We start from the raw sequence: 26,499 nt of genomic DNA, 5'->3' as shown, positions 1-26,499 counted from the left end.
GAAAAAAAACTTCTCAAAGCCTTTCTCCTCTTTATTTTAGCAATGGATTGTGGAAAATGTGTGATTTTCTCTTGACATGAAAATATTTCAAGGCACGGTGTTCTTGCCTGACTGGTTTAGTATTTTCTGCATAACTGATACAGGAACTCCTATACAACACTCTTCCACCCTGTAGTAAAGGTCAGAAAAAAAGCATCAAACTGGGAGGGTACTAGCTTATTGCCAGAGTAGTAATGTCTGAAGGCTTTCAAAGTATGTTGTCTTTTCCCTCCTTCTGTTTGTCTCCATTTTCTTTTTTACGGCTCACAGAATGTAAGGGTTTTGTTGTTGTTAACAGTTGTTCTTTGCAGTTTTTTTTTCTTTCTCCAGATTAAAGTCCTATCTCTTCTTAGTTTGTTTCTCTATGTGGTATTTCACTTGCTCAGTTCCTGCCTGATTGCATCGATGAGCTCTTCTTGTAGCTTAGTTAATTCTTTTCTCATTTCATCTAAAATGTTTGGCTTCAGTCCAGTCCTCCTGTCTGGACTCCTTTGGCACTGGACTGTGATGAGGGTGCAGATTTTGGTCTGTAAATAACAGGTGACTTGCTGCCATTCATTGTATTTGTTCTTTCCCAAGGTTTTCTTGTTGGTTCAGGCGTACTTGTTGAAGAGGCCTTGGAAGTTACAGGGTCTGAATCTTCATTTTGTCTTCTTTTCGTTCTGTTCCTATTGTTGATCCCTTTTCAGCAATTATCTTCCTCCTGGCCATCAGGGTGCTCATTTCTTCCATTAACCCACCACCCCTAATGGAAGGGGTCCTTTTCCACTACCCGTATTTTCAGATGAGGCCAAATTCACACCAGTGATCTCCCCTCCACTTGGGAAACAGGCATCCTCCATCCGTGACACTTTCCTAAGTTTTGATCCAGAAATTGCAGCTGCAAGTCCAGTTAAAGGGTGACTGTCTTCAGACATGGATGCCCCCAAAATCCAGATGCAGGGAAGGGAGAAGCAGGAGGTGGTGGAGGAGGAGGGGGTACCTGATTAGGAGGAAGGTGGTAGAGGAGGTGGAGGCCCTGAGGATGGAAGTGGATGGGATGGAGGGAGTCCTGGGGAAGAAGGGAGTGTGACTGATGCCTGGGCAGGACCTGGCGGGAGTGAAGGAGTGGGTGGAGGTGCAGGTGGTCCCAAGACAATGCAAGCCTGGCTCAGCAGCGGAGGAGACTCCTAGCACAGAGCTTAGAGGAGTCTCCACAGAGGCAGTAGCTGCTCTTGCTGCTCTCGTTCTTGCCTTTCTCGGTCCCGTCTCTCCAGCCTCTCCCGTTCTTGTCTCTCCCGCTCCAGGCAATCCTGACGTTCTCTTTCTTGTCTCTCTCTCTCTCCAGCTGTTCCTGTTTCAGTCACTCCCTCTCCAGCCCTTCCCTTTCTAACCTCTCCCCCTCCAATCTCTCCCTTTTCATTCTTTCGCCCTCCAGCCTTTCCCGCTCCAGCTCCTTTTCTTTGCTGTGCTTGCAGTTGCCTTTGAATTTCCGATTCTTCTTGTGATGGGCCATTCTGAACTTGGGCAGGTAGTTGTGAATTTTGTCTAGGCAATGTTGGCCCTGTTTCCTGTGAATTCAACACGTCGAAGGCATGCATCACAGTACTTGCGAAGACACTGGCATCTTCTTTGCTGACGAAGTTGAGACCATACACCTGTCTAGCGTTCCACCATTGGTGGAAGGTCTGTGTAGCTTGATTGTACTTCAACCCTTTATTTTTTTAATGAAGTACAATTGACATACAATGTTACATTAGTTTCAGGTGAATAACAACATAGTGATCTGACTTTTATATACATTACATACATTACAAGGTGATCATCACCATGATAAATCCAGCTACCACCTGTCACAGCTTAATATTATGACAATATTATTGACTATATTCCCTATTTTATATATTACAGCACCATAACTTATTCATATTTGTAAGTTTGTGCTCTTTAATCTGCTTTGCTGATAAAATACATCCCTCCACCCTCCCACCTCCTGACAATCATCAATTTGTTCTAGGTATCTATAAATCAATTCTGCTTTTTTTGTTGTTGTTCACTTCGTTTTTTAGATTCCACATATAAGTGAAATCGTATTATATTGGTCTTTCTCTGACTTATTTCATTTAGCATAATACCCTCTAGGTCCATCCATGTTGTTGCAACATCTTCACTATCCATTTATTCATCGAAGACATTTAGGTTGCTTCCATCTCTTGGCTATTATAAATAATACTAATATGAAAATAGGGGTGCATATATCTTCTCAAATTAGTGTTTCTTTGTTTTCTTTAGATATATATCCAGTAGTGGAATTGCTGGATCATATGATAGTTCTATTTTTAGTTTTTTAGGAACCTACATACTGTTTTCGACAGCGGCTGCAACAATTTACATTCCCACCAACAGTGCACAAGGGTTCCTTTTTTTCCACATCCTTGCCAACACTTGTTATTTCTTGAGTTTTTGATAATAGCCATTCTGACAGGTGTGAGGTGGTACTGATTTGCATTTCTCTGATGATTAGTGATGTTAAGCATTTTTCATGTGCCTGTTGGCCATTTGTATGTCTTCTTTGGAAAAATGTCTATTCAGGTCCTCTGCCCATTTTTTAATCAGATTGTTTGGATTTTCTTTTTTTATATGTTAAGTTGTACGAGTTCTTTATATACTCTGAATATTAACCCCTTATAAGATATAAGATTTGCAAATATCTTCTCCCATTCAATAGATTGCCTTTTTGTTTTATTTCTGGTTCCCTTCATTGTGCAAAAGCTTTTTAGTTTGATGTAGTTCCATTTGCTTATTTTTGCTTTTTTCTTCCCTTGAATGAAGTGACATATCCAAAAAATAATAATAATTATTAAGACTAAAGTCCAAGAGCTGAATACCTGTTTTCTTCTAGAAGTTCTATAGCTTATGGTCTTATATTCAAGCCTTTAATTCATTTTGAGCTTACTTTTTTGTATATAGTTTAAGATAGTGGTCCAGATTCATTATTTTGCAGGTAGCTATCCAGTTTTCCCAGAACCATTTACTGAAGAGACTGGATTTTACCCATTGTATATTCTTGCCTACATTGTTACAGAGTAACAATGTGTGTGGGTTTATTTCTGGGCTATCTATTCTGTTCCATTGATCTATGTGCCTGTTTCTGTTCCAGTACCACACTCTTTTAATTACTATAGCTTTTGTTCTTTCTCAAGATTGTTTTGGCTATTTGGGGGTCTTTTGTTGTTCCATACAAATTTTTGGATTATTTCTTCCAGTCATTTGGAAAATGTCATGGGTATTTTGAAAAGGATTACACTGAATCTGTATATTTTGGGGGGTAGTATACACATTTTAATAATACTAATTCTTCCAATCCAGGAGCCTGGGATATCTTTCCATTTATTTGTGTCATCTTTAATGACTTTCATCAAATATCTTATAGTTTTCAGAGTACAGGTCTTTCACCTCCGTGGTTATATTATTCCTAGGTATTTTATTCTTTTTGATGCAACTGTAAATGGGATGGTTTTCTTAATTTCTCTTTCTGATAGTTCATTATTAGTGTATAGAAATACAACAGACTTCTGTATATTAATTTTGTATCCTGCAACTCTACTGAATTCATTTATTAGTTCTAATATTTTTTGGTGGAGTATTTAGCATTTCCTAAACATAGTATCATGTAATCTGCAAATAGTGACCATTTTATTTTTTCCCTTCCAATTTGGATTACTTTTATTTCCTTTTCTTTTCTAGTTGCTGTGGCTAGAACTTCCAATACTATGTTAAATAAGAGAATGGCAAGAGTGCACATTCTTGTCTTTTTCCTCAACCAAAGATCAGGAGAAAAGTTTTTAGCTTTACATCATTGAGTACAATGTAAGCTGTTGGTTTGTCATATGTATTGTTTACTACTTAGAGGTACGTTAATTACCTCTATACCCACTTTGTTGAGAGTTTTTGTCATGCATGGGTGTTGAATTTTGTCAAACACTTTTTTCTGCATTTACTGAGATGATCATATGATGTTTACCCTTTGTTTTGTTGATGTGGTCTGTCTGTTAATTGCAGATGTTGAGCCATTCTTGCATCCCTGGAATAAACCCCACTCTATCATGGTATATGATCCTTTCAATGTACTGCTGAATTTTGTTTGCTAATATTTTGTTGAGGATTTTTGCATCTATGTTCATCAAAGATGTTGGCCTGTAATTTTCTTTTTCCATAGAGCCTTTGGATGCTTTTGGTGTCAGGGTAATGCTGACCTTGTTAAATGATTTTGGAAGCTTTCCTTCCTCTTGAATTTTTTTGCTTTTGTTTTGAATAGTTTGAGAAAAATCAGTATAACCCTTCTTTCAATGTTTGGTAGAATTCACCTACGAAGCTATCTGGTCCTAGGGTTTTGTTTGTTGGGAGTTCTGTGATTATTGATTCAATTTCATTACTACTATTTGATCTAATCAGATTTTCTATTTCTTCCTGATATACTCTTGGAAGACTGTATGTTTTTAGGAATTTATCCATTTATTCTATGTTTTCCAATTTGTTGGCATATAATTGTTCATAGTAGTCTCTTATGAATCTTTTTATTTCTATGGTATCGATTGTAAATTCTCTTTTAATTCTAATTTTATTTGAGACCTTTCTATTTTTTTCTTGATGAGTCTGGCTAAATGTTTTTCAATTTTGTTTATCTTTTCAAAGAACAAGCTCTTAGTTTCATTGATCTTTTCTATTGTTTTTTAATTGTTTTTCTCTTGCTATGTATAAGATTCTCTCTTTATATTTAACTTTTAACATTTTAATAATAATCTGTCTTGGTGTGAGTCTCTTTGGGTTCATCTTGTTTAGGATTCTCTGTGCTTATGGACTTGGATGTCTGTTTCCTTCACCAGGTTAGGAAACGTTTCAGCCATTATTTTTTCAAGTTTTCTGTTTCTTGCTCTCTTCTGCTTCTGGGACCCCTATAATGTGAATGTTAGTACACTTGTCCTAGAGATCCAACTATCTTCATTTTCTTTTTGCCTTTTTTTTTTTCTGTTCCAATTGGATTATCTCCAATACCTTGTCTTCTAGATCACTGATCCTTTCTTCTGTCTTATCTGATTTGCTTCTGATTCCATATAGTGTATTTTTCATTTCAGTTATTGTAATCTTCAGCTGTTGTGTGTGTGTGTGTGTGTGTGTGTGTGTATATATATATTCTTTTATCAAGTTCTCAATGAGTTATTCAATTCTTCTTCTGAGTTTGGTAAGCAACTTTATTATTATTACCTGAACTCTTTACCAGGTAGATTACTTATCTCCATTTAGCTTAATTCTTTTTTTGAGGTTTTGTCTTTTTCTTTCTTTTGGAACATATTCCTTTGTCTCCTCATTTTGCTAATTCTCTGTGTTTATCTCCATGTATTAGGTAGATCAGATATATCTCCTGGTCTTGAAGGAGTGGTCCATTGTAGAAGGTTTCCTGTGAGGCCTAGAAGAGCAATCCCCTATGGTCACCAGAGCCAGGCACTTCATGAGTATTCCTTCTGTGGGCTGTATGAGTCCTCCTGTTGTGGTGGGGTCATGTTTGTTACTGGTGTACTGATTGGTGGGGCTGTTCCCTGGCCCAGCTGTATGCAAGGCCTGGTCATAACTGCTGGATTCATGACTGCTGCCCCAGTGAGGCTGGATTCAGGGCCTGACTGCCACAGTTGTGGGTATGGTGGTTTTATGGGGTTGGTCCCCTGGCACAGGAGCCATTTTGTGGGGGAGGCATGCCAGACCCACCCGAGGCTGCCTGCCAGGTGTGGTGGGGTAGGGCTTGCTTTGGAAAGGCACTGACCAGGGTGGATGGATTGGACAGGGTGGGTCCTCAGGGGACTGCTAGGACAGGGCAGGAAATACTAGCAGGGTAGTTAGCAAATGTCAGAAATAATGCCCACCAGCACCTGGCCAGCTAGGTAAAAGGAGAATTAGAAAAATGGCATCTACCACTGGTTTGGTACCTTGATAAAGTTCCAATAGATCCCTGCTCCTTTGGGACTCACCCTAAAGTTTGTCAATGAATCTCCTTCACATATAGCCCAGGCACTTTTCAAACATAGGTCTCTTTGCTGGAACTCAGAGCGAGTGAGTTTGTGCACAATCCATTTAAGAGCAGAGTCTGTTTGCTATAGCCCTCCAGCTCTCCCAGCTATAAGCCTCGGTGGTTTTCAAAGCCAGACATTATATGGGATCATCTTCCAGGTACAGGTCCCCAGAGCTGGGCTGCCTGATGTAGAGCTCAAATCCTTTGCTCCTTAGGGAGGACCTCTGTGTTTGTGATATCCCCTCCCACTGTGGGTCACTCTGCCAGGGATGTGGGTCCTGACTAGACTGCATCTCTGCCCCTCCTAGCCATCTCAATTTGGATCTTTCTTTATATCCTTAGTTGTAAAAGAGGCATTCTGCTAGTCTTCAGGTTGTTCTTAGAAAAACTTCTATACATAGCATAGTTTTTGTGTGTCTATGGGAGGAGGTGAGCTGAGGATCTTCCTACTCCACCATCTTGATTCTCTCCTCCTGAAAGGACTACTCTTGATGAAGATATACAGTGAATTAAAGGCAAGTATTTTGTTTGTGAAGGAGTAGGAGCATCTGTGGCATATATTAGAAATTTGACAGCATTTATATTCTTCCAAACCTGGTTATATGATATTTTCCCCATTAATCACATGGTAAGGTATATATCAGAGTAGTAATGCAGAGTTGGCAAGTGTCATATTGCAAAACAACACACAAATTATTTTCCAAAAATACTTATTCTGAAAATTAAATGACACCTTAAACAAAATAAATGTCCAGAATAGAACTTAAAATTTGGCTGTTTTATCAACAAAGATTATCCACTTCTCTTTCATACTTAATCACTTTTGTGCTATCTTTATACAGACACTATTTTTTAAGCTGAAAATTTTCAGCATTATCAACATTAACATTTATTGTGTACTTAATCAAAAAAACTTAATCTACTCAGGAAGGATTAAAATTTTGAAAGTGCATAAATATTTTAAATATCTTGATCTTCCACTACTGTTGATAATTTCTACTGCTACTAACATTGACTGTTCATTTGTTTCTGTGGAAAACAGATCCACCAAAACATAATTTCCAGAACATAATTTCCAAGAAAGATTAATTTGGAAAGTAGATTTAAAAGTTCATTCAATATCCTTTTTAAGCTTCTCTTGAAACCAATGACAAAATTTCTTGGCAAGAGTGAAAACTAGAGTTGCTAGTACTGTACTGACTGTTGTTTTTTAAAAAATGGATTTAACTGGAATGTGGATGTCTTCTTAAAATAATGCAATGAGGAACAAAATTCTGGAAATTATATTCACTTTGTACATTACCAAATGTCAGGAAATATTTTGTATATTAGGAAATTACATTCATTTTACATTTTAGGAAAATACTCATAAATTACGTAAATGATTTTGTGAAATTATTATGGAAAATATGGAATTATTATGGAAAAATATGGGAATTATTATTCCTTTCTTTAAACATGTACTACATGACAAATACAGCACTTCCTCTGCAGCTTAGTTTTCTTGTTTACTCTCTGCAAAAGTTAAAAAGTTACGTATCTTATTTTTTTTTTTTTTTTTTTTTTTTTTTTGCGGTACGCGGGCCTCTCACTGTTGTGGCCTCTCCCGTTGCAGAGCACAGGCTCCGGAAGTGCAGGCTCAGCGGCCATGGCTCACGGGCCCAGCCGCTCTGCGGCATGTGGGATCTTCCCAGACCGGGGCACGAACCCATGTCCCTTGCATCGGCAGGCGGACCCTCAACCACTGTGCCACCAGGGAAGCCCACGTATCTTATTAATACAAGATTATTTATTGTAAATTTGCTTTTCTCTTTTGCCTACCTTACCTAAAATTTTCTTCTCAGAGAAGAGTAAGATAAATTCTAAAAGGAATATGGAGACTGAGATGTATTATCAAGGGATATACATTGAATAGAGAGATAATATTCATGTTCTAATATAAAAAGCATTATACAAGTGGGGAGGATAACTGTGTTAAGATGTTATTATGAGAGAGGATTTTCTAATTTTCTACCACCATTCCCATTAGAATGTCAATAATGCACCTAAAGGAAAAACATAAGTACATTGTCCTGTGTGGTGGAGGGTAAGCATCATCTACAGGTTTCATCATCTCTGATTATGGTAGAATGAGATTGAGTCCTTTTCTGACCTAGTGATATTTGAGGGGTGAGAATGAAAAAAGTAAAGAGAGAGAGAGAATCAGGTTTGAAAGAGTCCTATTTTCCACCTACATAGTCTTTAACATAAAGAGGGGGATTTATGTTATATAGGGCAAGATGCTACAAGGGCAGAGATAGGAGGGATAGTGACTCACCTGGCTCTCTAAGTTAGATTGAGGAAAGTGGATATCTAGAAGGCTTCCATATAATAATCTAGCACACAGATATCACCATAGAACCTTGGCAGTGTGCTTAGGTATGAGTCATGAGTCTATCAGAACCTGTAGGCTTAGAATTAAGAACTAAAATATAGCTGCGATAAAAATGCTGAGCAAAAAAAACTAGTGGGTTTATTGTAGTGAGTCAGGTGGAAAATTTTGTGGGATTTAAGGTTTGTTTTTACCAAGAATAAGAGAAGCTGAGCTATGTATATCAAAGAGTGTCCCAGCCAATGCTGACTGTCTGGATGTGATTATTATTATTATTATTATTTTTTTTTTTTTTTTTGCGGTACGTGGGCCTCTCACTGTTGTGGCCTCTCTGGTTGCGGAGCACAGACTCCGGACACGCAGGCTCTGTGGCCATGGCTCACGGGCCCAGCTGCTCAGCGGCATGTGGGATCTTCCCAGACTGGGGCACGAACCCGTGTCCCCTGCATCGGCAGGCGGACTCTCAACCACTGTGCCACCAGGGAAGCCCTGGATGTGATTATTATTAATAGCAACTCTTTACTGTCAAAGTATTCCATTTTGAACAATAAGTCACATGGTCACTACAGATAGTGTATATTCTCCAAGGGCTTTGCCCTTGAAATTATAGAAGTAGAAAGAGGAAAGGGATGCTGAGTAACTAGAAAATTTAATCTAATAGACACCAAACATTATTTAAAAGGACTACAAAAAATAATGTATCATACAATTTTCAAACTTTATATAACAGAAAGTTACTTTTCTCCCTCGTCCATGCATACATGCTATTCAGTCAGACCAAATTAATTACAGATTAACTATTATGCTTTCTAGGCACATCAGCATTGTAGTATGAAATACATTTTCCAATTCCACAGCATTGCACTATTTATAAGATTTAAAGATAATGGAATAAAATTGTATTTTTGTTTTGTTTTGTTTTGTCTTTATTTTTGAATTTTATTTAATTTTTTTTATACAGCAGGTTCTTATTAGTCATCAATTTTATACACATCAGTGTATACATGTCAAACCCAATCGCCCAATTCATCACACCACCACCCCCACCCTCTGCCGCTTTCTCCCCTTGGTGTCCATACGTTTGTTCTATACATCTGTCTCAACTTCTGCCCTGCAAACCAGTTCACCTATACCATTTTTCTAGGTTCCACGTATATGCGTTAATATACGATATTTGTTTTTCTCTTTCTGACTTACTTCACTCTGTATGACAGTCTCTACATCCATCCACGTCTCTACAAATGACCAAATTTCATTCCTTTTTAAGGCTGATATTCCATTGTATATATGTACCACAACTTCTTTATCCATTCGTCTGTCGATGGGCATTTAGGTTGCTTCCATGACCTGGCTATTGTAAATAGTGCTGCAATGAATATTGGTGTGCATGTGTCTTTTCGAATTATGGTTTTCTCTGGGTATATGCCCAGTAGTAGGACTGCTGGATCACATGGTAATTCTATTTTTAGTTTTTTAAGGAACCTCCATACTTTTCTCCATAGTGGCTGTATAAATTTGCATGCCCACAAACAGTGCAACAGGGTTCCCTTTTCTCCACACCCTCTCCAGCATTTGTTGTTTGTAGATGTTCTGATGATGCCCATTCTAACTGGTGTGAGGTGATACCTCATTGTAGTTTTGATTTGCATTTCTCTAATAATTAGTGATGTAGAGCAGATTTTCATGTGCTGCTTGGCCATCTGCATGTTTTCTCTGGAGAAATGTCTACTTAGGTCTTCTGCCCAGTTTTGGATTGGGTTGTTTGTTTTTTTAATATTGAGCTGCATGAGCTGTTTATATATTTTGGAGATTAATCCTTTGTCCATTGATTCGTTTGCAAATATTTTCTCCTATTCTGAGGGCTGTCTCTTCATCTTGTTTATGGCTTCCTTTGCTGTGTAAAAGCTTTGAAGTTTCATTAGCTCCCATTTACTTATTTTTATTTTTACTTCCATTACTCTAAGAGGTGCATCAAAAAAGATCTTGCTGTGATTTATGTCAAAGAGTGTTCTTCCTATATGTTTCTCTAAGAGTTTTATAGTGTCTGGTCTTACATTTACGTCTCTAATCCATTTTGAGTTTATTTTTGTGTATGGTGTTTGTTAGGGACTGTTCTAATTTCATCCTTTTACATGTAGCTGTCCAGTTTTCCCAGCACCACTTATTGAAGACACTGCCCTTTCTCCATTGTATATCCTTGCCTCCTCTGTCATAGATTAGTTGCCCATAGGTGCGTGGGTTTATCTCTGGGCTTTCTGTCTTGTTCCTTTGATCTATGTTTCTGTTTTTGTGCCAGTACCATATTGTCCTGATTACTGTAGCTTTGCAGAATAGTCTGAAGTCAAGGAGTCTGATTCCTCCAGCTCCGTTTTTTTCCTCAAGACTGTTTTGGCTATTCGGGGTCTTACACCTGCAGAACACTTGTTTTATTAACACACCCACCCACCCCTAGACACACTTTTAAATGATTTCTTTATAAAGTATATAGCAGCTGAACTCCACATAGACTCTGTTATGTAGAAGGAGATTAAATACATGTAAGTGTTATATTTAAACTAAAGATTGGATCAGATTAGATACTTTGCTAAAGATTTATCTTGAAAAATTCTAAATGAAATAGTACTACCTTAGTTAACAAAGGACAAAGAGGATTTTTAGGGCTGTGAAAATATGCTGTATGATACTGTAATGATGTATACATGTCATTGTACATCTTTCCAAACTCATAAAATGTACAACACTAAGAGTGAACCCTATGTAAACCATGAACTTTGTGTGATTCTAATGTGGCAATATAGGTTATTCAACTGTAACAGCTGCACCACTCCAAGAAGGTGGGGGGCATGGTTCATAATGGGGGAGGATGTGCATGTGTTTGTCAGGAAGTATATGGGGAATCACTGTACTTTCCTCTCAATTCTCCTGCAAATCAAAAGCTGCTCTAGAAAATAAAGTTTTAAAAAATTAAAATGATTAAGTCACACCTGATTTAAATCCAATGCTTATTTATCATGTTTTGTGGAAATTCAAAGTAAATGTTGCAAGTAACAGTAAGTTGCAAATTGAATTAGTTTTTTTAAATCAACCACAATTTATTTTATTTTCAATAATAGTGGGATATTGTGTAAATCATCAACAGACCCATTTCATCTCAGACACCCAGAGAGTCTTGGTAATAATCAATATCCGGCTTTCTTTTTAGTTCTTATCATACTTTCAATCCAAACTCCATTCTAAAAAGGATAAATCCCACTCATTAGTATCTTGAAAATATAATTTTGCAATATGACATTGCTAAAAATTCCACAGATATCTACAATTTTGTTATAATTATATCTGTTTTTCAGATTAATTTATTAATAGACATTTTAAAACCCATTATTAAAAGCAGAAAACCAATAGAAAATTAGAGCACATGAACAAACACTTCACAAAGGTAATATCTAAATAACCAGTAAGATTTGAAACACTGGGTAGGATCATTAGCCATTATCAACATGCAAATTAAAACATTTATCCCATACCAAATAATGGATTAAAAATATCACAGACATCAAATTCTGGTGAGTGTGGTATAATCAGAATAAAATTATGTTAAAACAAAAAAACTGAATTATGAAAAAACAGTCAAATTAAATTCAAGTTTTCACAAGTGCTTCAATTCAATAACTGAAGTAATTTACCTGTAAGGTATTTAAACAGCCTTCTATTACAGATAGAATTATAGTTACATTATACTGGAAGAATAAGTTTTTTAAGCGAACACATAAGGTCTTTAAATACTGTTTTATTTGTATATAACATATTACAGTGTTTTAATATAAGGCCCTTCTTCCTGATACCCATAACTCTTAGTTCTTTGCAGCATTCAGTATATATGGACTATTTATCCCTTAATAAAATGTGTTGAAGGAGTTTCTGAAAGCCATTTCAGTGGAAGTAGTTCCATCATCTATACTGCCTGTTGATAAATTCTATTATTTTACTTTTCAGGTTAACACTTGAAATACCCGAAGTACTATCAGAGATAACCTGAAGGAGCAAGCAGCATGATTTCATCTGTATAAAATGTTAAGGAAAGATCTGAAAAACAAATTTTTCACTATAGTAAAGAACATCTCAACAGATGGAAAAGCTAATCTTGCACTTGTGATGAACATCAGAAACTCCTTTCAGAAATATTATTAGCAAAATTTAGCTCACCAGATATCTGGTAAAAGTCATATTGTGCTAAAAGCTATGCAATTAAGGAATTACTTGACTTTGGTTCAACATTCTAAAATTATAAATAAATTAACAGACGAAATTGCCAAAAATCTTTCCAGCCAGTAGGAGTTCAGGTTAAGGTAGTAATATCTTTTAGGCAAAGAGATCTATTTGATTAGAATACAGAGGTAGGGCAAGAAGAGATGTCCAAAATTATGTGTTCTCCTAACTTAGCCCTGGATTTTCTTCAAAGGACAAATCCAGTGGAGTTCGGACCATAATGTCCAAATCCTTATTTCTAAGTTAAAAAAAGTATGTTGCATAGAGACCAATTTATGTTTTGCTTCATTCAAAATTTCTCTTTTTTTTTTTTGCGGTACACGGGCCTCTGACTGTCGTGGCCTCTCCCGTTGCAGAGCACAGGCTCCGGACACGCAGGCCCAGCGGCCATGGCTCACGGGCCCAGCCGCTCCGCGGCACGTGGGATCCTCCCGGACCGGGGCACGAACCCACGCCCCCTGCATCAGCAGGCGGACCCTCAACCACTGCGCCACCAGGGAAGCCCTCTCTTCGTTTTTTATACATTTAGTTATACGGAAATTCTGAGACTTATTTTAATGCTATATTTAACTAAGTTATTTCCTTATATCTGAGGTTAAATTTATCTTGTTATTTCTTTTTACATGATTTCTCAGCATCCTCCTTATGTACATTCTTTTCTACTGGTGTTTTGGGAGAACTATCTAACCAAATGTTGTTTTTAGGATATATCAGATAAGTTTCTGGGTACTACAGCGTTTAAGAACATAGGCCTGAACCTAGACTCTGGGATTGTAAATCTGTCCTGGCCCTTACTAAATGAGTTACCTTGGTACCCAGAGAAAACCATAATTCAAAAAGACACATGCACCCCAATGTTCACTGCAGCACAATTTACAATAGGCAGGTCATGGAAGCAACCTAAATGCCCATTGACAGACGAATGGATAAAGAAGTTTTGGTACATATATACAATGGAATATTACTCAGCCATGTAAAGGAACGAAATTGGGTCATTTATAGAAAAATGGTACAGATGAACTGGTTTGCAAGGCAGAAATAGAGGCACAAATGTAGAGAACAAATGTATGGACAACAAAGCAGGGGTGGGAAGGGTGGTGGTAGGATGAATTCGGAGACTGGGATTGACATATATACACTAATATGTATAAAATAGATAATTAATAAGAACCTGCTGTATAAAAAAATTAAATTAAAAAAAAGATAAATAAATGAGCTACCTTGGGTAAAGTACCGATTGAACCTCTCTGCTTAGAGACTCCATCTGTAAATGGGGCTGTAGGATAATGATTAAATAAACCAACCCATGAAAATACTAAGAGGAGCAGAGAGCATGTATCAATAAATTATCAATAAATAATAGGTATTATTTTTATATTTGTACATTCTTTTGTCTGTCTTTAAGTACAGTTGGTTGCCTGTCTAACCTATATTTTATAGCCTGTCACTGTGCCAGGCCTCCTGCTTATTTCTCATAAAATGAGAATAACCCTCAAAAAATATCCCTGGATTATTGCAGTAATCTCCCAATTATTGCCTGGTGTCTAATCAATCAGTTGTCCAGTGATGTCAGATTACTGTGTAAAAGAATATTTTCCAAAACATATTCCATTAAATCTTGGTCTTTTTTGGTGTATCATGTGAGAAAAGTAATATGTAGTTTATATTCAGAAAGCCCATTGTTTTTCATGGTCTTTTTGGATCTCCATAGGAATTTTAGCAAAATACAGCCCCTGGGGAGTACTGCAGCTAAATTTTGTTTAACTCATAATTTGACAAGTTTATTTCAGCAACTTCATTTCAACTAAGAAATCGTATTACTATTATTAACTACTGTTCTGAGGAGCATGTTATAAAAACACAACAGTTGTTCTATCTTGAATTAATTTTTTCTCAGAGTGTAAGGCAAGGAATTCTAAGATATTCATGTGATTTTGGGGCAATGGAGTTACTGCAAGTAACCACAAATACAGATGAGCATCAAATATTGTCTGTATGATGGAATAGGTAATAGCTGAAATATATGAACTAATTTTCAAATATATATACCCGCTTTTATTACTAATAATATACTCATAATAACATGCTATTTAATATATAACAATTTAGTATTACATAAATGTTTAAATACAATTAAAATCATGTAAGACTACATATTACACTTCATTGTTATAAAAAGGGTAAGGACTATATATGAGGAAAAAAAAGACCTAGTTTTAAAAATCAGCTAAACATGGGCTGAATGTCTGTTCCCTCATTAAACCACAACAGAATCCACTATTTATATGAAACCTCACTTATAAGGCTGTTAAGAGCAAAGTTTGTCAACACTGGTAAAAATTTCTTCAGAGTCCATAGCATCAAGTACATAATAAAATGTTACTTCTTTCATTCTTTCCTTTTGCTTCTCAAGTGTAATTTTATCAGGGTATAGACTTGTCTTTTTCATTTCTACATTCATAGCATATATAGCTCACTATATACATTATAATACATATAGTAGCTCTCCAAACAATATTTGCTAAAGTGATTGATTGTAAAATGGGGATGGCAGAGAATTAAAAAATTATTAATATAGAAATAAAATATGTAGCCAATAATCACATTACTAAATGCATGTTTATGGAATTTTAATTTTTATTCATTAAATAAAGATGAATATTTGTTCTGTTTGTTTTATACAAGTATACCTATTTTTCTACTTCGTTTGCATACTCACTTATAAATCTACAGTTGCTTATGGAGTCCCAGCTGGCAAGAAGTGAAATTTTCACAGTGTTTGTCATAGATATTAGGAACAGATGCAAACCTCACCTGAGCACTCACACTATTTAAAACCCCAGATTGACTCAGAGCATTAACATTACTTCTTCCTACTCTTAGCGGGAATCTGTCTTTATGTTTAGCCTAAGTCTAAGACAAATGAATTTGTCTGTCTGAGAAAGTCAACTACATATAGTCAACCCTCTTTGCCTGAGCTGCTAGCAATTTGTTTAATGTAAATTATGTACCCAAAGCAAATCTATGAGTCATGAGAGAACCATACGGTAAACCCCCAAAAGAGCAAATCGTCCCAGGCAAGCTCATTTTCCTATTGCAGCATACGGGCTAAAAATTGAAGATTTTTGTAAAAGTTTGTAGTTTATTATCATTACCATCAAAAACAACTGTTCTAAGAACAAACATACTGTAACATCAGAGTGGTTATTGTTCAGGATTCCTGGCTGCAAACAATGCAATCATGAGTCACTTAAGCAGAAACAGAATTCATTAACGGATATTTGCCAGTTTACAGAATCTCTGGTAAGGCCAAAACAAGCAAGAAAAAAGCAGCAACAACGTTCCACACACTGCAGTGATTTCTCTACCTAAACATCACTGCCACTATCAGTGGCTCCTATGACATTCAGGGACTGGTATCAGAAACTCTACTACTGCCACCCTGGAGGAGCAGGACACCCTGTCTCATAGGTTGCCAAAACACTGATTTCCTTCTAGGTGTTGACCTCTTCTATATCTAAATCTTGCTTGGTTGCATTCATTGGAGTAACTGGATTAAACAACTGTTCTCTACTTGAAAGGGATCCTGTGGATGCAGGCTTTCTAATTCTGTCTGAGAAGGTAGGACTCATAGTGTCGAAAATTATCAAGATACAGAGATGGAGTGCAAAACATATTGGATAGCTATAGGTAACAGATGGTCTCAGAGTAGAAAACAATATTGTATAAGGATGGACATGATTTCTAGGAATACCAAAACAATAAATGTTTATTTAGAACACTGAAAGACTTGCTTTGATCAAATATGTAGCTATTAAGTGATCAATTATTTATCAATTGTGACACTGTAATGAGTGTTGGTGGCACAAAGCTACAGATACCATTCTGAACTACTGTCAATATAGCATACAAAGTAGATATATGGTTGTAAGTTCACAGAAACAAGGCAAGTCTGTAATGACGGTACACAGATGGAAAATCAGAGGGGACATTTTGTTTGTCTTCATGGGAATGTCATAATTATCTTCAAAAATAAAATTTTGGGGACAGAAGATGTTACAATGAAAAAAGTAAACATTCTAAAGGTGGACAAAGGGACAAAAGGTATGTTTTTCTCAGGAGAAATATACAGTTAAAGTTAGAAACCATCACATTGTGTTGAGAAAGTTTGTGCTGAAGATGGAATATATTTTTATTCATTTAGAGTAAAGAAAATAACCCCCCTTTGTTCTATTTCTGGATATATCCTCAGCACTGGAAGACTGCCTTGTACAGAGTAGGCAACTGATTAATATTCTTTGAATTAAATACTTTAGACTTCCAGACCTAAACCTCATGCTACAGGAACAGTTATCAGAAAAGTCTTATATTAGCAGTCACAGGGTATTTTAGCATGGGTAACTAAACTATAGGTTAATTTCCAAAAGATAAACAACCTACTTTACTTGCATTTATAGCAAAAGGAAGTGATATGATTTAGATAACAAAGCTTACCTAACCTCTAGCACTGAGTATTAGTTTGGATCCACCTATTGAAGACACTACAGGGAGAACCAATATCCAACTGAGATCCATTAATGCATTTTGTATTTTGCTGATCACCCCAACATATATTTATTTTTGTAGAACAATCTTTGGAAAATATTGCAACTAGTCATCCTTATTCATCAACTTCTGAATATTTATATATAACACTTTATCTGAAAAAATCATTACCCTTTATATGCTCTTTTTTATCCCTATAAATATAAATATATATATAAATATAAATATAATCTTGGAAAACATCAAAGATCAACATAATAAAGAATTGTAGTATAAACCAACTATTCTTATAATGGTACTTATTTCTCTAATAGACTTGCTATTTGTTACAGATTAGCTTTGAACAACATATAAATTTTGGTAAAAAATATTAAAACAAAATTTATATGGAAGCTATTTTTTGTTAAAACATACTTTGACTATATTAAAGATAAAGCCACTTTCAGAATAATAAAAAAAAAAAAACAGTACTAAAGAAGGAGAACATGCTCCCCAGCTGAGCTAACAGCAATAAAGAACATTTTTTGGATTTAGTCATGGCACTGGGAGGTTGGATGACAGTTTGATGGCCTTGGAGACTAGCAGCCTTGACAGAGCCTCTGAGATCTGTCAATCAGGGATGAGTGGACAGGGTTAAGACCTAAGGGCCATGAGAATAAAGGTAATATAATAGAGAGAGCCTTGTCTCAGGAGAAGGACAAAAGTTTCTGCAACACACACATCCCTAAAAGAAGCAGCAATAGATAAGTACAGCAGCTGCCTCATAATGACGGCAGGAATAACCAACTAGGTTATTAAATGTCCCAATTTGTAGGAAGTCCATTTACCTGCACAGGAAAAAGTGTTTAAAATTCAGCAAAATGAATCCTAGGGAAAGAGATGTTTTTTAACTCTGTATTTAAAATTTGGGGGGCTTTTGTGTCCATTTTCAAAACAATTGTTATCTTCCATTTTGCCACTTCATATCACTGAAAACAGTGGCTTCAAATGTAATTAAATTACAAAAGAAAAAAAAATTATCTCCACAGCTCAAATCTAAAAGAGTTAATCTTTGAAACATGGTCAGTGTTGAAATGACTATTTCCCAAATGCTCCATTACAGCTAAATACTTAAACTCACACTTTATTTGAAAGAATGTTTTCTGTTTAAAGTTTTATTAAAACTTCTGGATACATTAGAAATTTAAGTGCTTATCAAATTATATCAAGTAAAATTGGCCTCAGACATAATAGAGTTTAAAACTTGACACAAGCTGGAAGCATTGCCTCTTGGTAAAACTCTTTCACGGAAAAATGTCACACAAATCTGTTCTTAGAAAAATAAAATGTACGGAGAAAAAATTAATTTGTTTTTATTTATTATATTTATAAGCTCTGAATACAGATGGAGAACTCGAATCTTTTATTAATTAAACCACTTATGTTTGGATTTATCACTAATTGTTTTAAAAACTTAAAATTAATAAGTATATATTTGAAATATTCTAAACTTATAAAGAGTCTGAAATAAATTTGAAATATCTATATTAATACAAGCTCGTAAAACTTTAATAAGTACAGTGCTTCATAGGCGACTCAGAAAGTAATGAACATATTAGTATTTTAGCAACTTTAGCTATTTAAAAAATTAATCCACTCACATATAAAAAGAGTAAAAATAGTACTGAAATATTATTTTTTTCTATTAATCATTTACGTTAATCTAACTAATATTTTTTAAATGCTGACAAGACCCTCTGTCTTAGAACTGACAATTTTTAGCCTTGCTTCCTAACATTCTTGGAAGCCTTATGATGATTGATTTTGTAGTGAATACAAAAAATAAATGATGCAGGCTCTTTATGCTTTCCAAACCAACCAACCTAGTACTTAAAATTAAACAGCAATTACAACAATAAAATCTATTCAAAGGTTACCCATCAGTTGAAATTGCTTTAAAAATTTAATGTTTCTTTTTCCAGTGACCAGAGGTTTCTTGCTATTCTTGAGCATGTACTACCCTTATTCATTTTACTGACTGCTGTTTCTCCGTTTCTTATTCCTGCTCTTTTAATCTTGGTTCCCCATCACTATGGATGATTTCAGGTATCTGTTTTCTTCCATCTTCTCTTCATTTTTTCTCTCTCTATTCCTAGGGGCTTTATGAAACCTCATCTTAATCAACTACCCACATACAAGTGTGGTATTTTAATCCAATTCTGACCCTACCTACACCCAGGCTGATCAACAAGGCTGGGAAAACACACAGAATTATTTAAACTGTTCTCACTTTAAATTAATGATCACAAGCTTCCAGTGGAATGGAGTGATCACGAAACTCCTCCCCAGTCCACACACTTGTGCTGTCCTAAAACATCCTATACTTTCTCCCCGAACTTCACTCTCACCTTACGATATTGATCTCTACCTCACTGGGAAAAATCAGTCAAAAGAGAACTTTCGAAATCTCAAACCACCACCCAGGTCTCCCAAGGTCACCAATATTCATTTTTATTGAATAGTATCATCCTCATTCATGGTACTTTTCATAGCCTTACCCTGCCTTTGTTTTTTTTCACAGCATTTTCATCACTTTCTATCATAATGAATAATTTACTTATTTGTGTTGTTTATAGTTTGTCCCCATTTGCTCTATCTCCCAGTGCCTAGAATAGTGCCTAGCTCATTCTGACCCTCAATAAATATGTGTTGAAGTACTTATCCATATAAATAACTTCTATATCTGCACTTTAAGACCTTGCTTATGTTCTAATTCTGAAGCCCAGTTATTAATCATCCACCTGCTGGAAATGTAAACTTAGTTAAATACTCATCAACTTATGTTATTTATATATTATTCATTGAAAGTATTATTTATGATTGTCAATAGCTAGTTATGACAAGTAATTACTGGTTAATAATTGGTATTGATGGTCTTTATGCATCATTTATTTAAATTATTCATAAATCATTTGATGTAGAGCCAAGACTATTTTTAATATGATTTCATTAATTGGAGTCCTATATGAACTTCCTAACTATGTCTAAGATACGTTATCTATGAGTTTATCTTTCAGGTTCCTTAAAGAAGAGTTAGACCTATTTCAGTTGCATCATTGGCAGTGTTTTCTGCCACCTATGAAATCGTCTTTTTTCAATATTTTCTGAGCCAGCTTCTCCAACTGCCTATTCCATTCTTTTAGTTACACATTTTTTTCAACAGCTTTAAACTAAGGTATTTTTTTAAAACATCTGAAACCAAGACTCTTCTAGGTTATTATGAGTCTTGCCTAGTTTTATAGTTTCCCTGCTAATTCCTAACTAAGACAATAGATTTTCCTTCCCTTACACTTATCGAGGCCATCAAAAGCATAAAAACTGCAACTCTCTTTGCATACACATTTTATTGGTTTAGGCAGTGCTTAATGAAATAATATAATTAAAGCTGTAAAATAAACTGACATTAAAAAGTTTAAACACCAAGAAAACTGACTGAATTATTTTCCTATTGCTGCTGTTTCAAATTACAAGGTCAGCAGGGCAGCATCTTCTCTCATCTCTGACCTTTTTTTTCTTATCCTTTATCTCTCTCACTTTGGCCCTCTGAATTCCATTTTATAAAGGTCCTGGTGATTAGACTGCACTCATTTGGATAATCCAGGATAAATCCTCTTATCGTGAAATCCTTAAATCTGTGAAGTCTTTTTGCCACGTAATACAATATATTCAAAGGTTCTGGGGAATAGAATATGGATATCTTTGGAGGCATTATTCTGTCTACCATACTGACCATAAATTTCGTCTCTTAGGAACAAAATTACACCCAGGTATTGCTCAGTAGAGAGTAACCTGCAAGTGTCCAGTGGTAACAATGCTTGAAGCATCAGTAGAAAAGTTTTAAAGAGGGAAAGGAGAGTGTTATTGATCTGCAAAATCTGCTAAATAGAGGTCTATTAAAATATTCTCCTCTGAATGTCTATTACACTTTATCTTTCATGTTTGTCAAATTAACATCAAACTATGAATTTTCCATGTTAATAAACAGAGCTGCTATCATATTTTCAATATTAAAAGTGAAACAATTTATTTAATCATTTCTGTATTGATAAGATTTTATATTTTCCAGTTTTTTTTTTCTTTTTGCAATCAAGGGTACAATAAATATCCCTATACATCTTTCCTTAGTCAAACATGTATATATATTTTTCTGAGACATAGTCTATAGAATTCTACTTCAAGTGCAACCAACTGATGAAAAATTAAGCTAATGTTATCACTGGATCCAGACAAATAGTTCTCCCAAATGACTATGGCAGTATACATTTCCACCTCTACCTTAACATGCCTTTGCTACACACTTAATAAAATTTTATTTTTTCTCAATTACTGAAAAATATTTCATTGTGTTTTAATTCACTTTTCTCTATTAACTAGTGAGGAAGGAAAAATTACATATTTAAGTGCATTTAAATAAGAATTTCTAAGACTTTGAAAGTCAAAGTAACTCAAAATAGCAGTGTATAGCATTGTTGTAGTGCTGCCAGAACCTGTCCTGTAGCACCTGCATCTGATGTTCACCAGTAGTAGTAGCCAAGAATGAAAAGTGGATCTCAGTCCAATAACCATGATAGGGCAATGCCACGAGCAGTGATCAGCAGGAGAAGAATGCGCTCAGCAGACTCTGTGGCATCATCTTGGCACAGTTTCCCACAATCTGAATTCCTGTGATTCCTTACCATTTTCTCAGAAAGATTCTCCAGGTAACTTTACAGTTAATTCCAAATTATTCAACTGATTCTATGAGATATCCAATAAATAAATAAATAAATACACAAACACACACACACACACACACACACACACACACCACACATTAAAGTGACCTAAAGTCAGTTTCAGTTGCTTAGAGGTAAGAAACCTATGTAAATTATTTATTTTCCTCACATGTAATACAGGGCTCATATACTAGTAACCTTAAGGGTTCTAGTGAGGATTAAAAGAAAATATATGCAAATCCCTTAACACAGTGTTTGCCAGTAAAAATTAACATATTTTAATATCAATTTTCATTGTTTTAATTCTAACTCAAACAATTTACACAGGTCATGAGAGGAGTAACGGGTCTAGCGACATAGCATAGGACCTAGTATCCATTAAGTTTTTAATAAATAGAAGGCCCTTTACTGTTTCATTCCTTCAACACCTATTTATTGAGGGCTTACTGTGTGCCAGAGTCTTTAAGGTACATGGGATGGATTAGGGTGCATGTGAGATAAGAGTTCTGCAGGAGACATATAATTAACAATTAATAACAGAAATAAGTCAATCACACAGTACTGCAGAAGGTTAATGTGCAATTCTACTAGGTTAATGTGTATAGCTTAGCTCAGGTTAAGGAAGACACGGAGTGTCAGAAGGGGAAAACAGGGGCCGGTGGCATTTGCAATTTTAAATAATCTTGATAGGACAGGCCTCAAGGGCAGATGATATTTGAGATTACTGGGGAAAAGTGAGGAATTTTGTCATGGGGATGTCAGAGAGAAAAAAATATTCTAAAAAGGATAAAATTAATGCAAAATTGCTAAAATTTGCCTGGTATGTTAAGGAATTGTTGCAGACTTTTTCAAGTGCAGTTCAATTTGTGGAAAAACATATCTTAAAAAAATTTTATTCATTTATTTATTTTTTGGCTGCATTGGGTCTTCATTGCTGCACGCGGGCTTTCTCTAGTTGCGGTGCTCAGGCTTCTCATTGCGGTGGCTTCTCTTGTTGTGGAGCATGGGCTCTAGGTGCATGGGCTTCAGTAGCTGTGGCTCACAGGCTCTAGAGCACAGGCTCAGTGGTTGTGGCGCATGGGCTTAGCTGCTCCGCGGCATGTGGAATCTTCCCACACCAGGGATTGAACCTGTGTCCCCTGCACTGACAGGTGGATTCTTAACCACTGTGCCACCAAGGAAGTCCCTGGAAAAATATTTTTATGGCAGCGCAGGTATGACAACTACATCTAACTTATTTCATATTAAATATAATCAAAATGGTTTTCCTAAAGAATAGCCATTAATCATTTAATTTAGATCAGTAAGTAAAATTGCTTACAAGCGAGTTTTGCTTCTCATTTACCTAATGTTGGTATGCAAGTCTTATAGATATTGGACGTCTTTTGAGACATAAATCAGGATATTTTCTGAAAGCTTTTTTCTTTTGCTTATTAGGTAATTTGGAATCTGTTAACAACTAAAATCCCCAATAATATATAATTAAAAGAAAGATTAGTTTAGGCTGATTTTTATTCTCTTCTTTCCTTTCCTTTGTTTTCCTTCCTATTTCTAGTATTTCTTGGAACCTTGATTAACTGATGTATCTTAAATTAGTCTGTCAATACTGAAATAGTACAGTGTTTTTAATTCAGAGATGTAATTAATTACTTTATTGACCATAATCATAATAATTGGGAATCAAAAACATTTCTTCATATATTATTACATATAGTAATATTTATATTATATAAAATATGTTGATTCTTTTACTTATAACAGCCAAAACCACTGCTTCTCAAACTTTAATGTACCCAAAAACTAATACAAAGATATTATCAAAAAATACAGATTCTCGTTCAGTAGTTCTGAGATAGGACTTGAGATTCTGAATTTTTAGCTTCTTCATAATGCCAGTGGTCCATAGATCATACCATGATAGTAATGGCCTCTCCTATGCATTAAGAGATATTTTGGTATATTAGAAATTTATGAATAATTTAGTACACATATAATATATTAATAAAGAATATAATGTTCCATGACAGTTCACATTGATTAAAAAGCGAGTATTTTCAACTCTGAATATATAAAAATGAGATATTCCAATAAACATCATTTAGCTTCACTGCAGAGATAGTGATTTTAAAAAGATGTCTGGAATAAACATGGTAACTGCTGTAAAAATCTAACATCAGAATACAGTAAAATGTACGTACATTTTTATTTTTAGTTGATAATCAATTAATAGAAACCTTGTTAACCGACTATTAACATTGCTATTTTCTAAAGTATGTAAGAAACATGGAAAGGTAATGTCAACAGTGTCTATTTTTGCATCCTAGAAATTCCTTTGTTAAGCCCCAAATTAATTAATTGATTAATTAATGCAATCTACAAAATAACTTCTGATCTCATTGAGGTTTTAATCTAGGCCAATAAATGATTTTCAGAAGGGAAAAAAATTACACATCATCTATGTAAATGCACATACAGGGTATTCACTCAAGATAAGGACAATAAGACAGCTATATCATATATCTTTATTCTGTTTAAAATTGAGCTGTAAATGTTCATTTTATACCAAATAGTAGCATTTTATTTTAGCATTTACATTAAAAAGATGCAATAATGCAATCAGTTGTTAATTATTTTGAGTAGTGGCTGTGCTTTCCATTCATGGCTTGATATATTAATTGGCAAATTGTTTTATCAGCATATGTCTGGTTTTAATTATATTTCACTAACTTATGGGGATGAATTGTTATTTAGAAATGCATAAGATCTAGTTCACAGAGTAGTTCATTTGTCCATAAATAACCACAGTTATTTTATTTTGCCTTGACTTTACAATATGACTGTTTATATCTCTGTTTTTATTTTTTTAATCCTATGACACTAGACTATAAACTACCTAGAAGGTTATGATTTTTTTTGCATGGACTTTCCACATGTATTTTAATAATACCAGGAAAAGTATAATTCTAGAAAACTGAAGTACCTCAATAATAGTCTTCAACTGAATACATCAAATGATGTTAACTTTCATTTTTTCCCCCTTTATTATACAGTGTTCCATGTCTGTATCTGTCTCCTTTTGGAGAATGCTCCACCTTTCCAAGCCATTTTCCAAGTTGCTTAATATCTTAATTTCTCAATTACCATGGCATCCCAGACAGTGTGCTATGCAAACTTTCCCTCAGGGCAATGGCATTTCTTCAGCAGAATAAAATGTGTTGTATATCTATCCTTTAAAATATAAAGCCTGCAAAAAGTAAATTTTCTTATGAAAAATAATTAATAAAATGATGCTAATGATGAATGCTTGGAACCTCTGGTATAGCACAAGGAATTGTTATCTATCTTATTTTTGTCTCCTAGTCCCTGCTTACTCAATCAAAAAAATATGCTAGACAATGGAGTGAATTCCTATGACACTAAGAAGTGAGGGATAAAATGCATTATAACAGATTTCTTTCCAAGTTCACAAGATATCCTGACTCTATTCTTTGGTCAAGATAAGCGTCCAGGCACTCATTACAGTAAAATTATAATATTTACTGCCAAGAACATACTAAGCATCTAATTTTCACCTATATTTTACAAATACATTAACTAAGACAGACTGTGGAAGCAATTTACTGAATAGTGCATTAGCAGTTTTAAAAACAAAGCTAAGATTATATTAAATTTTCCAGACCTCTACTTTTCCCATTACACTTTAGAAGATGGGGGTACAAAATTAAAAGAACACAGATTTTTTTATCCTAGATTTTATTAGCTCTTTGTATACTTGACTAAATGGTTTTCAAACTGTGTCATTCAAAAAAAAATACAGGCCTCTTGTCTAAAATATTTGGGAATCCATTCTGATGTAATTCTTGATAAGAGCACATTTTCTACACTTTGACCATAATGATTTAACAGTAAATGCTTTTTTCTTTTAATAAGAACACTTCATTGTCCAAAAACTGTAGAGTATTAACAAATTTGAATGAAAATATATGTTGTGTTTGTCCTTTACTGTCAATGGTACACTATTCTTACTTAATCACCACTATAAAAGAGACTGAGGTTTAAATAAAGTCAGAAAATGAGTTAATTTTATAGTTTATCTCAACCAAGAGAATAGTTAGTCTTTGCCTTGTATTAATATTAGATACAATGTATCAATACAAACATTTATCGAAACCTTGAAATAATTATCCAGTACCATCCTAACTCATTTCAACATTGAAAAAAATATTAATGACTCTGTGTTTGAAAACTCATAAATTACACAAAGGTTTAACCTTTATGAGAGAGAAGGTAGGCATTCTCCTATATGTAATCTTCCAAAAATTCACTTTAGAAAAACAAAATAATTTATTTGCCCTTGACTGAACCTAAATTTTAATTATGGAATATATACAAGGGGAAAATACTGCTTTAACAGAAGGCATGTTTATGCACTTAGAAATAAAACAGGATATAATAAGTGTTATTTTTAGATCTTAGAGAAA

General features: G+C 34.9%; 1 pseudogene across 1 annotated transcript in view; it reads right to left on the bottom strand.

Moving 5' to 3' along the window:
- Positions 1–370: 370 nt before the first annotated feature.
- LOC309792644 (protein enabled homolog) overlaps positions 371–26,499 on the bottom strand; it is an 85,817-nt pseudogene continuing 59,688 nt past the window's right edge. The window contains exon 3 of the transcript in view: positions 371–1,732. The product of the transcript in view is annotated as a protein enabled homolog (transcript). The remainder of the gene's footprint in view (positions 1,733–26,499) is intronic.

Source organism: Mesoplodon mirus (genome assembly GCF_964341445.2).
Source record: "Mesoplodon mirus genome assembly, chromosome: 17".
Classification (NCBI taxonomy): Eukaryota; Metazoa; Chordata; class Mammalia; order Artiodactyla; family Ziphiidae; genus Mesoplodon; species Mesoplodon mirus.
The sequence above is the reverse complement of the archived record's forward strand: the minus strand, read 5'-3'. Positions and strand labels throughout refer to the sequence as shown.